Raw genomic sequence first — 16507 nt, 5'->3', positions numbered from 1 at the left:
CATCTCACAATGGCTCTATTAACTGTCTGACAACTAGAAAAGTGTTCCAACCATCTCTAAAGAGTATTAATGGATGAGAACACAAAAGAAAAAGAAGAGCTCAAGTATTACAAAAACAAATCTACTAGAGCTAGAAAAAGAAAGCAAAAAGAAAGAGCTTTAAAGAGAATATCATTCAAAAGCTTTTATTGCGAGCTAAAAGATCACATCTTCAACATTAGAAAGTTGGTGAAGCGCCTTCAAAAGCCAACAAGTCAACCAACAAAGTTTAGGTCCATTTATTGCCTTGTATTTATTATCTTGGAGCTATATTCATCGTGTCAGCAATTAATTCTTTCTATTCTTTGCTGTAACAAGTTTTAGAGATTGAAACTTGAAGAAAAGGTCCATCCAAACTTAAAATTGGATTGTGAAGGCTTTGGCTGATTGCCTAAAAAATCAATTGGGTTGATTATGAACCCAAAAAATAATTGGTGTAAATTTTGGTTGATTTCTTGGAAAAATCAACTGGATTCATTATGAATCCAAAAACTAATAGATTAAAGATTTTGGTTTATCATCTGAAAAAATTAACTAGGTTTGGTTGTGAACTCAAAAAACAACTGTGTTGTAATCTGGGTTATAGATTATGGTAAAATTTTCTAAAAAAAGTCTTATGGAGTGGACATAGGTGTAGGGTAGACATCAAACTACTCTAAATCTTTTGTGTTTGCATTGCTTGATCTATTTGCTTTTATTTTCATCTTATTTACTTATTAGTCGGTTGCTTAAATTTATATTCTTCTATCAAGCATTTAATTTCGCTGCATTTATGTAAAATTTTTGAAAAACCCAATTCACCTCTGGTCTTGGGCTGCATAGCTAAGCAACAGTTCTTACTTCTAAATCGAATTGCATGTTGACTGTCTTAAAATTGTTTCCTAATATCATCAAAATTTTAGGAATTAATATATCTATTTTTACTTTCTCTAAGGAAATTTAGGACTCAAAAATATTTTAGTAACTCAAAATGTAACAACAAAAATCACTCACCTGCTTGTTGTATCTAGGTTGGTCCCTTTGGATTTGCATTGTGAATTGTATCGCATAATGGAGCAATGTTGTAATACCTAGCCTAGAATGAATGAACCTAGTTCACTTGACCGGCTTGGTATGGAACTTGGATTTCTTTTGAGCGTGGCCTACTTTGGATCATGGCCCATGGATGTGGCTTGGTACGGGACAGGCTTACGTGGCCCACCTTCCTCAGTGAATTGGGGAAGGAAAAGTCCTGAATAGAGGCGAAGATGAAGACTGTCTCCTCCTCAATCTCAACCTCTGGTGGCCTCACCGCCTATTTAATCTACACCACCGTTCCTTATAAGGCTAAAACCTCTTCCCCCTAATTCTTCCTCTGGGATTTTGCCATTGTTCACCACCAGCACAATGCCCATCGTGAAGCCTCACTAGAGACGAGGTGCAGAGCCCCCATCCCACCTACTTTCTTTCCTGTCATGCCCCATCTTTGTATGCTACCATTGCCAGTTGGATTCCAATAGAAATCACCAAAAATCATATGGAAACATGATCCCTACTCCGTCGATCATAAGCTCCTTTCCTCTATTTAGTTAAAGTGTTCATTACTTACTAGGCTGTCTAATTCATTATTTCATGATTTACTATTTTTACATATCCTGAGAACTAAGATGGCACAGGAATATCTTATGGGAGAGAAATTAGAAGCAGAGTTCCAGTCTTTTTATTAGGATGTTATAAAAGTATGATGTAAAACTATTGGATATTGGTTGGAATTTTATGATACATTAAGTTGGAATTTTAGTTATTTAAATTTAGGCTTATTTGATCGATTATTTATTCCAATATTTACTTTATGTTATCATGATGATATACTTAGCATGCTTGTAGAGAGAGTTCACTTTTAGTATGCAGCAGTTGCCGCAACATCGGTTCATGATCTCAAGTCTAGGGCATAATAATTAATATGGTATCGAAGCGTTAGTGGATGAATTATATGATATAAAGTCAGATATAGGATGAGTGTAGATGGGTAGACACTAGGAGCATTGGGATATAAATCTTTATTAACTGCAGTATAAGTTATCTGCATGATTTATCTATTAAGCTTTTATGATTATGTATGAAAAGATCATCGGAGAATTATGATAAAAAAGATTTCTAGAGTTTGACACATGATGGAAGGTTGGACAATCAATTGATTAAGTTATGAAGATTTTGACCTAAATTAATTGCAAGAGGATCAGCCATGGAATACCATCATGTGGTGTGATTATGTGTTCATTAGTTACTTAAGTGAATTTACAAGCTCAAATTTAATATAGGGGTATACCATAATATTGTTTCTAGTTTTTAAGTTAATTTGTTTAGTGGAAAATTAGGGTTTGTTCATAAAAAGTTGTTTGACATTTGAGCTAAAAAAGATTTTTATGATCTGATTGGAATATGTTTTGAGGTTTATATTGGTATGTTTAAAACTGGTATGTAGAAGGAAATTGCATTTGGTGGCATTGCAAAAAGATCTATTTTTCAATTGAAGGAATTGATTTTATTTATAAGTTGTAGAGTATTCATCTTGGTGGAATCTTTGATAATTTTAATTACCATCTATAGATTAAATAATAGATCTTATTTATACCTGTCTGAGACTAAGAGGTGTGTGTGAAACTTTAATTTAAATTTTGGATTTATGAGCTAATCTAGAGTTCTTTAGCATTATTGTTGAGGCCACTAGTGAAATCTAGTATTGCATGGAGAATTTGATTTTAGAGGCTTACATAATTATTGTAGTAGGTTTTTGATAGATGCTATGGTTCTCTATGAAGAAATTTTGAGAAAAATAATTAAGCTGATTTTACTTGTTTGTGTTGACTTAAGGCCTCTAACTTGGTGGAGCATCGAAAAAAAAATCTAATTGATTTTACCCATGGGAGTTGATTTAAAATCATCTAATTGAACTGATAAAAGAATCAAGATTTAATTAATGTTGCAGTAGTTAGCTCATATGATGGTTTTAAATGTAGAAATTGGCTCGAGGTCTAATCAAGATGGATGTGCTCAAAACATATTAGGGACGAGAATCAAAAGTTAATCTATGGCTTTACTTGAAATTTAAAATTTTGGATCTTTTCCGTTTATAGTATAGAGTAGTATTTTGGTAGAAAATTATTTAGTGAATCCTAGAAATTTTGGTGGTTTAAATCAGAGTGCACATCGGAAGTATGGTGGTTTGGATTATTCTATGTTGGTTAGTAATATTAGCCTTCAGATTTGAAAAGTTTATGGTAGATGATCTAATTTGATTTTCCTTATAGACTAAAGGAAAGGACAATGTTGTTGTGTGATTTTCACTTGTAGCTTCTCCTATCTTATGTCGTGCTAAGAAAACTTTTTGTATCTTGAGTCTATAGTTAGTGGACCATCAATTCTCAATCTTGGATTTGAAATATTTTGCTGTACATTTCTTTCCTCCTAAATTCCGAAGCTTGCACTCCTTCAATCAATATATCATCTCTCTATCTGATTGAAAGAGTTTGAGGTTATCTATCGATCTTGAAAAATATTCTACTAGAGATGGATTGGAGTCGTTTATGATCTAATCTTGTGATAGATCTATCAATCAAGAGTAGTAGATAATTTAACAAAGAAACTTGATATTCTTATTTAGAATTAAGACATTCATTTTCATTTATAAGGGATGAGTTTGATTTAGATCATCTACAAGAAGAATCAAGTCTCAAAGTACTAGACCTTATTCTTATGATAAGACATAATGATGAAATCACATAGATAAGTAAAATACTTAGAAACTTGAAAATGTGACCATGATAGTGAAACCCTAAAGTTTGAAAATTTTTGGTAAGAAATTTCGAAGATGAAATTATTTTTTAGGGGAAAGACTCTAACACCTAGCCCAGAATGAACTAGGCTTGGTTTGCTTGATCGGCATGGTATAGAACCATGATTTTTTGGGTATGCCCTAGTTTTGATCATGGCACGTAGATATTGCCTTGTATGGAATAGGGCCCAAGTGGCCCACCTTCCTTGGTGAATTGGGAAGGAAGAGTCTTGAACGAAGGTGGAGATAAAGACCATCAACCTTCGGTGACCTCATCGTCTATTTAACCTACAGTACCTTTCCCTATAAAGTCAAAACCTCCTCCTCCTCCTAGTTCTACTTCTTCCTTTGGGATTTTGCTATTGTTCACCACCGGCATAGTGGTCATCGCAAAGCCTTGCTGAATATCAAGTATGGAGGCCCCATCTCACATATTTCCTTCCCTAGCATGCCCCCTCTTTGTATGCTACCGTTGCAGATCGGATTCCAGTAGAAATCACTGAAAATCATATAGAAACATGACCCCTATTCCGTCAATCACAAGCCTTTATTCCTCTATTTTTTTAAGCCAGCCACCATTATCCCTTTTTCAGCAACCTCTCCTTCATGTTCTATGGCTAGCTCAAAGCACCAGCTATCAAAAATTTGTGATGAGGCTCAGTTCGATGGCCAAGTCCAATTTTTTTCTTCTTTCCCTGTTTTTCTCCTTGTTTGAGCATCGTCCATCCATCATCTCGCTGCCATGCTCCCACCGTGCTTGGTCACCAATCTTTTGGCGGTGAGTGAAGCCCCACCACCATCGGCCACAACCACCACCTGCATTCTCCTCTATCCTAGAGAGGATCGGGCATGAGGCACCCTTTTTCTTGCCAATAAACCTAGAAAGTAAGAGAAAAATAAAGAAAAAGAAGAAAGAAGAAGAAAAGAAAAGAAAAAAGCCCCGTCTTCTTTTTCTTTCTCTCTTTTATCTGCATTGTAGATCTAAAGAAGGAAGTCCTAAGCCCTTTTGTTTTGAACCTAACTTAACCCCTGTTAAGGAGCTTTGAACCACCTTGTTAGTCAGGTAGCATGTCAGCTCTACCCGTGCCTTTGTCGAGCATCTCAAGATCTAGTCTTTATTAATCTTAATTGAGTCCTTGTATCTTAAATGACCCTAATTAGATGAAGTTGCTTGATTGAATTGACCCCTGATCGCCGAACGGCGTACTGGTCTCTACCTTGGTTCTTGTCAGACACCACTAGATTTGGTCAGCCTCGGCCTCTATGGAGCTAATTGTACCCTAGTTTGATCTTGATCGAATGAAGCTATCATGATCGGACCAACCCAGACCATCGAGCATTGCCGCCTAGTCAACCTTGTTCCACCCTCTTAGTTTCTCTCTTTTTCTCTATCTTTCTATATCTTCTCTGCATAACTCATGGGCCCCACCAGTTGAACCCTCAGAAGCATGGGTCGATCCTAGGGAGGGATCCTGAACCGTCTTAGTGGCCGAACAACATATCGTGCCCTCACCCTATCTCTCATTAGGCACTAGTGGACTCCATCACTATTAACCCATGTATGTTATGATTGCCTTGGTCTTACCTTTTTTCTGCAGTCAATTAGATTTCATAAATAGGCTAGTGGGACCGTTGGATGCTACTATCCGTCAATCCTATCTTTCTATAATTATTTGTATCCTTTCTAATTATTGGACTCGATTCTGTATAGAGGTATAATTGTCTGGATAAGAAGACGTCCACTAGTAGGATACCGCAATATGATCTATAATTGAGGATTTTGAAGAAGGAATTTCTGAAATAATTTGGATCTATCAGTATAATTGTGGGGGAAGTAATGCTTTACTTTTCTAGATTTATCCGCAAATTGTAAGATTATGATATTAATTAATTCTAGATTATAGTATTTCATGATGCATAATTTGATGTATAATATTTTATTATTAAATATATCTTATTTTTCAAATATTATGATGACGCATTTTTGAAAGTATTGATATTCTTATGGATCACGCTGGATTGATTTTGATACTACATGATTATATGTATTCTTATCGAACTGAAATATAAAATATGATTTGTGAAAAGAGTTTTGATTCAAGATGTTTATTGACTTTCGACCTAGCTATGCTAAGGACTTAGCCTGATTATGTTGAGGACCTCGCCGATGTAGTATGTTGGCATTGGATTAGTCCTAAAGAGTTCATGCCACAAGAAGATGCATGGCATCCTATAAGAAGATGCGCCATCCTAAAAAATTATACCACAACATGATGCGCAGCACACCGCAAGAAAATGCACGGTATCATGACTATGCCGTAGTGAAAATATGGTCATAGCTTATAGTTGACGAAAAGAACTTGATGTTTTGAGAGAAAGTGGATTTATAAATGAAACTTGGATTTTGAGAATGATCAAATTTGGCATGTATGATATCTTTATGATGCTGCATATCTAGATTTTGGTTTTGAATTGATGTATTCCATATACTTATTTTCTGTAGATTATTATTTTATTTTATTGCCTAATTAATCTAGTTAAAATATATATTCATTGCTTATTAGGCTGTCTAGCTCATTAGTTCATATCTTATTGTTTCTACATATCCTGAGAACTAAGATGGCATAGGAATATCTTACAGGAGAGTAATTAGAAGTAGAGTTCTGATCTTTTTATTAGGGTGTTGTAAAAGTATGATGTAAAGCTATTAGATATTGGTTGAAATTTTGCGATACATTAGGTTTGAATTTTAGTTATTTAAATTTTAGGTTTATTTAATTGATTATTTTTTTCGATATTTTATGATATCGTGATGAGATGCCTAGTTGTAGGGGTAGTTCCCTATTAGTATGTCGTGGTTGCTGCAGCCCCGGTTTGCGGTGCGTGGCAAATATGAATGGTGGACGACGGTTGGGTGAACTTTTTTTGAGCGATTTTTTGGAGTTACCAAGGTATTGCTTTTTGAGATTTTCACCTCATAGAATATTAGCCACCTAACTCAGGACCCAGTTTCATTTCCAAGCTCTGCAAGATTTTAATCTCAAGAACTTCCCATTTCTTTGTTGTCCACAATTCAACATGACATCGACCTCACTTCATCCATACTTTGACAAAAGTTCAGTGCAATAATGATGCGTAGCAAGTTCCTACTCGCTTTTCTCTCTCCAAACCATGTGATGCATGAGGTTTTGTGTTCGTCATCTTGCTCCCATGGTCCCCATTGGCTTTGTCTTCCTTGCTTGGCTGTTAAGTTTATCATTCCAGCTTGTAACTCTCTTTCCATTTAGAGCGAAGTGTGAGTTCTCCCTTGCTCAAGTATGCATTAATGTGACCCACAAGGAAGCACATTGGCTCGTGCATATCCATCCATGCATATGTATCGGTATTGATTGTTTGTCAAACATGGACAAATCCAAAAACATATCCATCATGTAAGGCTTTCTTGGATGCCCTAAGGGACTCAAAATGCCAAGAATTGGCTACTCTATGATGAAGCATTTCAATGTAATGGATTTTTACCTAGACATGACCGGGATACAATGGTAGATTCCCGATGGCATTATAATACGATGTCGTACAAATCTACAAGCTAGCCCGTGATTTTTCAGTTTCATATTCAATCATAGATGTTTAGGTTCAAGAATGATGATGATACATACACACACACGCACACACACAATATATATATATATACATATACATATGCACACATACACGCACACACGCGAACAACGGATGGATGGCCTTAAATTTATACAATAATTTCTTAAGAGATCTACTTAACTTAGAGCTAAGTTCACTTCAGAATAGGTATAAATAATCTTGGCTAATGGAACATCTAGGGTTTGAAATTCGACACCGGAGGCTTGGTTATTTCATTTTCTTTCCCTTGTTTTGTAGTTGCCATGCACATGAATTGTAATTAATGGACAATTTTTGGGGTGATGGAGTTGCTCCATGCAGGGAGGAGAACCCATGGATCTGTTCTAACATTTATAACACATATCTGTTTACAGAAGCAAATTATGGCTTGGCATCTGCTATTGGAGTCCTGTGGTTCCATGTTGAGTCCTATACCAGAAATTCATCCAAGCTATCTACCTTATTAATGGAACCATGTGTTTGTTGACTCTTCACAAGTCTGAGAAAAATATGGTTTCCACCAAATTCCAGCTCTATATCAGCTATGGCTAACACTGTCTCAAGTAGTACTTAAATCAAATGCCCTACAAAATTTCATCGACAATGACGTAACAAGAGCTATAATTACCCTTTACCAACAAGGCATTTGAGTTTTGCCGATTTACTTTTATAGCTCCTTGTTCTTTTGACTACCAAAAAAAAATCTAATTAATAGATGTTAGTAGGGAAAAGGTGAATGATAGATTTCGATGAGAATAAGAAAAAATGCCTGGTTCTGCAAAAAGCTCAATCATGATGCGTCATGAGGAGATCGATGCTTTATACCATGATCTATCTACCAGGTATCACACCAATCCCTGATGCCAAATGGCAGGGATTGTCATTTCTCCTCCTGCAATTTAAGATGAAGCAGGTATTTATACGTAGTATGAGATTGGACTGTTCCATATTAGATGATAGGCATGAAAAATTTTCTACTTACAATCTATGTAAAGATAATGATGGGCAGCTTTTTTTTAAAAAAAAATCTATATTTTAATGAAATAGCAATAACGTCTGAAGGGAAAAAAAAAGTGGAAAAGTTAGGTAATAATGCATAGGCTACTAGTGAATAGAGTACACAGGTTCTAATTCTCTTCTTATGGCTTGTAGCTAGCAGTGTGTTAAATGCTGATTTTATATTGCTACCTTACATGAATGCCGATATCGAGCCATTTTTTTTGTTACATTTGAGATTTAGTCTGAACAACTGGTTTGCAATTCTAGAGAGAGAATTTGAGATGGATTCAGGTTGGTTCTTCAGCAAATGTTGTTCTTGTTCAAGAATTCGACCTCCATCGGAAACAGCTCATAGTTGAAATCTATTTCTACACTTATCTCCCACATTATCTTCTGCACCTATATAAACCTCCATGTAATTTTAATCCAAACCCTTGGGTTCTGTATACTGTTGTCATTCTGCTGAACCCTCCATTGTCCTTGTCAGGCTTCAAGGCTTCTAATCCATGCTTCTGCATGTAAAACCTTCTTCTTTACTACATAAATAATATAACCGTTTAGGACTCCCTAACTATTACCTTAAAAAAAAATCTGGAGAAAGATGCCCATGATTTTGCTAACAATAGAAAATCTAATATGTAGTGAAGACTCAATTCTTTTGCTAGAAAAAAATTGAGCCTTTAATGTAAAATAGAAGACTCTTTCTTGTTTTTTCTTTTTTTAAAACAAAACTATCTGAGATTCTTTTTAATATTAGATTTGGAACATCTTCATCACATGTCACTCCTTGAGACTTAGAACCTCATTTCTACGGTAGCGGTTTTTGCTCAAGAAGAAGAAGAAGAAGAAGAAGAAGATAACAGGGATGTTGCATATCTCAATTGCCTGCCCATGGGTAGTCTTTCAACTAAAGTAGGCTAATTGTGGTTTATGATTCTTAATTCTATTCGCCATCCTATAGTGCTATCTAGTAAAGCATCCAAAACGGGCTCTGGATTCATTTTGCCTCTATCCATATTCATCTATTTATTATAGTCATATCATGTTCAGATAGAAATTTTTCTTAAATTTCACACCACATAAAGGTGATATGGACTATAGCTTTGTCAATCCCTCACCTGCACATATCATATAGGTGTTAACCCAATAAAAATCTCAACCTGTTGATGCCATGCGAAATTTGGAGCACCTCGATGCGGCTAATTAGGGTTTTGCATTTGTTGGACTCAGTAAAGTGGCTCTACAAGTGACCCTTTAATGCAATACTTAGTTCTCATCAGAGTTTGTAGCAGCTATCCTAGTCTTCTATTGCTCATTGCCATTTGATGGGTGGAAATGCTACACATAGGAAGCGTCAAAGCAGAAGTGTCCTCATGTTCGAGCCTGGATATGATTACTCTTTCTATAAGCTAGAATAGCATGACTGCTCATTTATTCTTGTAGTGTTAGGAGGCAATACTTTTCTAAAGAAAATTTTGGTTCGTTAAGTTTGCATTTTAGGTTGGAGATATTTGATATCTGTCGTTATCTACGTGCCGTAATGATTTTGGATACAAGTTTGGTATTGATGTCTTGAAACCACAATCATCTCTGCAATATTCATGTGCACAAAGTGTACCAAAGTCTAAATACCAGATATCAAATGAGTGGCTATACTGTGTGATTCAAATGTTGACGCCACTATGAGTTATTAACCATGGAGACTATTGGAAGCCAAGACTTTTAGTGCAACCTTCCTATCTCTTTTGCCCCTTCAACATGCATTATTGATAAGTTGCGTGCTTATCATTTACCAAGAAAATGATGTAATACCATGAGTATTGGTTAGGAAAATCGATTAAAAGCATAGAGACTTAAATAATTGAAGAACATAGCTTAGGTTTGCTTAGAAGCAAAAATTAAATTTGTTAATTGGGCCTTTGTTCAATACTTTCATTTTCTTGTTTACCATCACATGCTCTGTAATACAGCAAAGTGTTATCATGGATCACCACACAAGTCTCAAAGTCTGCTGGTATTGCAGGGAAGTGTGGAGCAAAAACTTAATTTCCATCGTATAATGGATGTAAACCATCATCAAACATCGTTTAAGAACTTCTTGAAAATAGTAAACATCAATTCTACCAACAAAATCGATCTCTTCAAAAGCATCCATAACTAGAAAAGAGGAGGCTTGAAAGATAGCTTTGCTTCGAGTCTTCCAAATTCTCCACCATGCAGACATCATATGTCAACCTATTTTCAGATTTTCCTCCACTTTTTACAGATTTTGTTTTAAATATTCTTTCTTTTCTATCTACTTGAAAGGTCATTGTAATAACCCATGATCTCACCTTAAAAAAAATAGCTGGAAGGTAATATTTGAATTCATTGGCTCTGTATAAATATCCAAGATCTGTCCAATGTATAGCTGATGTGGGACTAAACATATATCATACAGATCCTCACATACTTTTCCTGTTTAAGTTCCGGCATCCTCATCAAGTTAAGGGTCTAAATCCATTCTCAAGTAGCACAATCCAGACACCATGATTGGTATGTGGTCAGCCCCAATCTATGTTGCAGTGTCTCCATATTCATATAAGCTTGAGCCGAATCCGCTATGATACCATTTGTAACAACTAAGGACCGTACTCAAAAAAACTTAGCTCGAAGATATTATTTAAGCTTCTTGGCCCTACATAAGTACTCAAAATCTACTCAATATATAGCCGACGTGCGACTAAACACGCGTTTGTATGGATCCTTACAGTCATAGAGATTGATTTTTCTAGGCTCCATTGCATAATATCCAAACCTTTATCCACTCCAGCATAAAAATTTTCCAAGTTGATCATGGAATTAGATTCTTTATGACAAGTCTTATCAGGCAAACTTTCTGGTTTTCAGTTGAGTTAAACTTGTCGAGAACAAGGCAAGGAGGATAAGCTATAAAAAAAAAGCTTTTAAAGAAAGAAAAGTAACCAGAAAAAAAGGCGGATTTCACTCCTATTGCTATAGCTACTTCTGTCCAGATTCTTGAAGGTTATCCATCCCAACAAGAGAGCTCTTATAATGGCTTTATGACTTTGGCAATGCTCTACCAAGTTTGGACATCCTCTAGTCTTTATTCTTTATTTTTTTTGGTTTCACTGTCTTAGAGAGATAAAGCAATAGAAAATTCAGAATGATGAACACGCTTAATAACAGATAATGTATAAAATTTAACACTATGATTAGTGTTGTCTGATGTGAAATGATGTTAAGAAAAGCAGATCAACAATACTAGGAAATAGTGGTCCAGCCAAGCTTAGGCAATTTTTTTATAGCTAAGACCGATATGAATAACCTTACGCATGCGAACCCCATTTTAGGGATGCACCATAATGCAATACATAATTAGAGAACAAAGAATGGTCCAAAGAGGGCAACTAGTGATGATTAAGAATTGATTAGTCTTTCCCATACTAAGGTACAAGAAGTAGTTATTATCAAAGCATCCTACTGCAATGTTTGACCATTGTTCAACTTGTTCTCAACATATTTGTGTAGGCATATTAACAAGCAATGTCTCTTGCCTTGATGGGACAAAGGGTCTTCACTTCAAAAGAAAAAAAGCAAAAAAAAAGACAGTTTTCATTGGACCACTTCATGAGCACATGTAAGTCATTATTTTGGCTCTGTCTTGACTGTAACCAAGCACATTTAGTTCATCATCTTGTCTCTCTTGGACCAGTTCATCTTCTTCGTAGCTAAATTCTTAGCTAAAGATTTGCCAAGCAAAGATTGTTTAAAAAGAGATGGTATAGAAATTTTGCTTAATGCTTTGTGTTTTGAACAATTCTTTTTCTTCTATGTTTTGGTGATATATATATATATATATATATATATATATATATATATATATATATATATATATATATATATGATGCCTTAGATGAGTCTGCAGCATTAAAAGTTATAATCTTAAATTATTAAGGGCCCGTTTGGTTCGCAGAAAAAGAAGAAAAGAAAGTATAGTCAACGGAAAAGTAAAGAGCTTGTTTGATTGGAGTTTTCAAAGGAGAGAGATAGAAAAATTGTATTTCCGTGGGAATATGATTTGCACGTTTTATGGAAAAGTCTTTTCACAATAAAAATGGGAAAGTTACCTTTTCGTAATCCGGAAATTGAAACATTTTTATTTTTTTTCAAAAAAAACCGTTCAAAGATCCTTATTTGATCCAAAGTATTAAAGGCCTAATTTTTATTAAGGATATAATAGGAATTACACATAACTTTTTTAGGATCACCACTTTGGAAATCTGTCAATTTCTCATGGTCAACCAAACATGCCAAAAGTACTTTTTCAAGCATTCTCTTTTCAGAAATTTGCTTCTCAAAAATCATATTTCTATGAGGAAAAATGCTTCCCGTGAACCAAACGAGCCCTAAGGTGTTTCGCGATCGGAGCCGAAATGTTCTTATCCTTCGACGTATTTGGTACGCGACCCGAAGCAAAATCAAAATCGAAATAGAGTTTAAATACTAAAAGAAAGTAGAGGTTGGATTTTGAGTAATTGGGGCATTCTGATTCTTCTCTAAAATTGAAATGGAAATAGAACTTCTTCCTACCAAATGGTTGGAATGATGATCGCTTATTTCTATTCTTATCTTACCGTCCAATTTTTTCCAACCAAATATGGCGCGTTATTATAACACACCGACAGCATTTATGTAAAGATAAAATGGGGCAGACCTCTCAAAGATGTCGAAAGATCCCAGCAAGAAACAAACAGCGTGCTTCTCACAAAAAAGAGAGAGTGAGAGAGAGAGAGAGAGAGAGAGAGAGAGAGAGAGGGTGATGGGCAAGGAGGGCCCCCAGGTGTGTAAGGGTTTTGGATTCTCATTGTCACTGCAAACTTTTTGCATTATTTCTAGTTTGAAAATGGGAATCGGGGATCTGCTTGTGCTGCCTCGTCAAACAAAAAAGATGGTGCTGGGCCCCAGGCCACCTTAGCATAGATTGCACCAAGGACATTGGAGATGGCTCCCCAAAGAGTATAGTTGATAAGATGAGCACATTTCTTCTGAAATTAATTTATTATCTATTTTTTTTATTTTTTGGGTATGTTGATGTTTCACATTACATGATTCAATCTAGGGTTAGCCTGCTTTTAAATTGAATTAGACTGTAATGAACCATGCCGTGATACAATTAGCGACACCACGACATGGATTCAGCTGCAGCCTTTTGACCCAAGGCTAACTGAAATGGCATGACCGGTCGATCGGCCAGGAGACTGCTGCTTCTTAGGAAACGAAATCATGTTAATTGCACGATAGATTAGGTAGTCATGATTTCGGCCTGAAAATTTGAAGAAAAAAAAGGTAGTTATGAGGATGTTACTACACTGGGAATTCGCTTGAGTGCTAATTCTTAGGTTGGAAGGTTAATATGTATCTTTACTCCTCTTCTTCTTCAATTGTTACACTAATCTTATCACTCAAATAAAATTCTAGGAGGCTCATATTAACCAGTTATGATCCCTGCAGATGTACAGGTTACCAATCAATTGAATTTTGATGGTACTATAAAATTGGGCACAACACGGGCAGGGCCAATTATTTGTTTCTATGATTTAGATATAGGCCAAGCAGGACTGCCTTCTAAGTTTTATGACAATGCTGGTTACTTGGTATTTTTTTAACTGGTGCTTATTTAACTATTTTATAAATAAATGCACACATTTAAGTATTCAATTAACATGACAAGGTAATGGCATAAGATTTTGGTGTGGGTTAGCAGGTTAAAGAAGTTAGTCCAATATTAGCCCAATTTTAGTTCAGGACTAAGAGTTTCAGGCCTAGACCTGGCCCATGGTTGCTGAAACATAGGTTGCAGGTTGAAGTAGAGCAGGTCTTGTGCCTTTTGCATTCTTAATGGGACTGGAACAAACTATATCTAAGCTAAAATTTTGTACTGAATATTGGCAATTACCATATATTAGTAATTAGTAATTACAATCTTTGGTTATTAAACTCCACAATAGCCCCATCCTGCATTTTCTGGTGCATCTCATATCCCAAATCCTGCACAATAAGTGCCGAAAGTGCATCTCAGCAACTGAGGGATAAGATGTATGGTGAAGAGAAAAATGGCAAAGAATTTTATAAGAAAATTCCATGTCATACAATCACAAGCTCACCATAAGGAGACCTAAATATACAAGATACTTTCATGGTGATCATCTTTTCATGTATAAAATTCTAGTGCTGAGTCTAGGTCCAAGAAGTAGCACTTATTGTTCATTGCGGAAAGCCCATTAAGTTGCACTCGTTACAAGCTTGCTTGAAAATGCCTCCATGGAATAAGCACCCAATGCAGTGGAGAAAGAGGGAAGGGGCAGCCACGGAGAACCATTGGAGAACAATGTTAAACGGCCTAGGAAGACTTTCTGGCATCTAAACATGGCCTATATGACATGGCCCATGAAGGCCCATGTTTGGATGATGAGCCCAACCCAATTGACTTGGCCAATGCATTTAGGCTAGGTTGCCATTCCGATTTGGTGGGACAAACCCAACAAGTTACCCAATTTATATTGAATCCAAGGTAATTAGCCGGTCAAATTGCTTGATAAAATTCTAACAACCTATATATGCAAGTTTATTGGAGATAGGTCAAGAGTATGAGAAAAAGTTTTCTCGAAGGTGCTGTGGGGTACATAACCTCAAATAGATCGGCCATCAGAGCTGCACCATCTCATTGACCTATGGGCAATGTGCTATATTATACTTGAATAGCAGTTTGATCATACCAAGTAACTCATCAATTTGAACTATTAGATCAAGCTTACACTCAAGCAATAATATCCTAATTGGGATAGTTGGATGAGTTAAGATTAACAGTATTAGGCCGATTATATACTTAGAAACTCAAAGTTGGTTGGTTGTGGAACAAGAAGGTTTGGTCTAAATCCTTTGGAATTGAGAACTTAGATTGGAAAACAAAATACTTTAATAAGCATTAACGGAGAAGTGCATTAACGGAGAAGGTCTTCTCCGTTAATGAGCATTAACGGATAAGTGCATGACCGAGCTATAAATGGAAAGTATTTAAAAAAGACTAAGGAACATTGTTGGAGATGCAAGAAAAGGGCCAAAATCAAAATTCTTTTAGTTGAATAAAATTTGTGACCTTTAATAAAAGAAAGAAAAAATTACTTAGACATCTCCTAAATTTAGGGCCAGCTTTACTCAGTACACTTCCAGTTTAAAAAAAATTTAAAGTAGTTCCTAAAGTTAGTTAAGTGGTTCAATATGATCCTACCGTCCATTTTCGTCCACCTGAGCTCACAAGATTCCATCATGTGATGGTTACATGAAACTTCATGTGCTAAAAAACCCTTACGAAGTGTGGTTTACATGAAGAGGAGAGATAAGGGTAGCAGGATGGCTTAGAGAGAATGAGGTGTTGGAAACGGAGGTGGTGGGGATGGGTAGTCTCAGAATCAGGTTAGATAGAGAGAAAGAATGATGACGGTGAGGTTTTGGGAGGAGGTGTTAGAAGAGCAGGAGCTGGTGGAAGTGCTAAGGCTCGAGACCATATTAGATGGAGGAGGAAGGAGGACGATGGCAAGGTGTACAAAGGATGAGGATGAGGTGTTGTAAGAGGAGGCGGAGGGAGTGGATGGGACTCGGGTGGGAACATGTTAGATAGAGAGGAGGGATAGAGTGGAGGGACGAGGACAACAACGGGGTATAGAGAGGAGGAGCAAGAGGTGTTGGAAGAGGAGGAGGAGGTGGGGGGGATAAGAGAGAAGAGAGGGTATTTGTCGACCAATAAGTCATTTCGATGAGAAAAAAATTGTTCTTTATGGTAGCATCTTAATAGCATTGGATGTCGGATGGGGCTCAGGATTATATTGATTGAACTTAACTAAGTCCACGAATTACTTTGAAATATTTTGAACTCAAGAGGTACTAAGTGAAACTAGTCCTAGGTTGAGAGGGTATCTTAGTATTTTTTCTTATAAGAAATGATTGTATAGC

The sequence above is a fragment of the Phoenix dactylifera genome, chromosome 16 (genome assembly GCF_009389715.1).
Source record: "Phoenix dactylifera cultivar Barhee BC4 chromosome 16, palm_55x_up_171113_PBpolish2nd_filt_p, whole genome shotgun sequence".
Classification (NCBI taxonomy): Eukaryota; Viridiplantae; Streptophyta; class Magnoliopsida; order Arecales; family Arecaceae; genus Phoenix; species Phoenix dactylifera.
The sequence above is the reverse complement of the archived record's forward strand: the minus strand, read 5'-3'. Positions refer to the sequence as shown.